Consider the following 1,445-nt stretch of genomic DNA (forward strand, 5'->3'; position numbering starts at 1 on the left):
GTACCCCCACTGGACAAATGATACCTGTCATTGGAAAAATTGTAATTTCACTGGCCAAACAGTTTCTACAACATGACAGATCGTGTGAGCCACTGGACAAATTGTACCAGCCACATGACAGATTTTACCCACTAAAGGACTGATCGTACCCGCAACAGGACTGATCATACTTATCACATGACATATTTTACCCATATCAGGAAAAATTGTACCCTCARCAGGACAAATCATACTCRTYGTGGGACTGATGGTACCCATAACATGACATTTTACCCACCTCAGGACAGCTCATACCCACAATAGGTCTGATCTTACCCTTCACGTGACTTATCATACCYCCACTGGACAAATGGTRCCTGTCACTTGAAAWATCGTAAMCTTGACTGGACAAACTGTACCCACAACATGACGTGTCAGCCACAGGACTGATCGTACCCATCACAGGACAGATTGTATCTGCCACTGRACAAATCATACCTGCCACAGGACAGATCGTACCCTCTATAGGACAACATGTATCGATCATGTAACAACAGAAGAAATCATAACCGCCGCTGGATAAATCGTACCCACCACAGTTGGATGCTCTCTGAGRCGTGGAACCTGCTCTGTGACTTGGCTGAGCATTCAGAGGTTTCCTACCCGATGATTTTACACGTAAACGAACCCAGACCCGGTCTCTGTCCTCCTCCTCCTGGTTTGGGTTTTGACGAGAACTTGAACTCTTTCTCCTCCCCGTCCGAGCATGAAGCCATGACCCCCGCTGTGCCCAGAACCTGAGGTAGACGGAGTCCTGCGACGACCAGACCGCCGCCCGCCGCACCGACACAGTGGAATCAGACGGTGACGCTGCCGGTGGTCTGATCGGACCCCCTCTGTGCACGGCTCTGCTCTGCTGTACAGCCCACTGWCCCCCAGCCACACCCAAAGGACAGAACTCTGTTTGGACCTGATGCTGAATTCATGAACACGTCATTCAGATCATCTGCTGCAAACACAAGCTGGTAAGCTGGTGGTCGTGACATCATCCTGAGTCTTCTTCACCTTCATCCTGCAGCCCCGGTTCTCCTTAGACCTGCAGCTTCATTTCAGTTTGGACCCAAAGCAGCAGCAGAAGACAGGTGTTTCCTGGATCAAACTGAGCTTTCTTTAAATGATGTCATYTAAAACAAACACAAAACATCATGGCCTTTTTGTTTCGTTGGTTCCATCAGTGAGTCAGGATTGTGTTTTATGTTGGAAACAAAAATGTTTTTCCAAAGTTTTCATCGTTTTTGTTTTGAAGAGTTGATCAGAAGCTGAAGCTTCAAGTTCGGAAAAATTCAGCTTAAAAGAAGCTTTTAAAGACCCCATTTTTACAGTTTTAGGGAGAACCCCGGTGCCTAATGTGTACAGTACACACACACACACACGCACACACACACACACACACACACACACACACA

Source organism: Austrofundulus limnaeus, unplaced genomic scaffold (assembly GCF_001266775.1).
Source record: "Austrofundulus limnaeus strain Quisiro unplaced genomic scaffold, Austrofundulus_limnaeus-1.0 Scaffold892, whole genome shotgun sequence".
In the NCBI taxonomy this organism is placed as follows: Eukaryota; Metazoa; Chordata; class Actinopteri; order Cyprinodontiformes; family Rivulidae; genus Austrofundulus; species Austrofundulus limnaeus.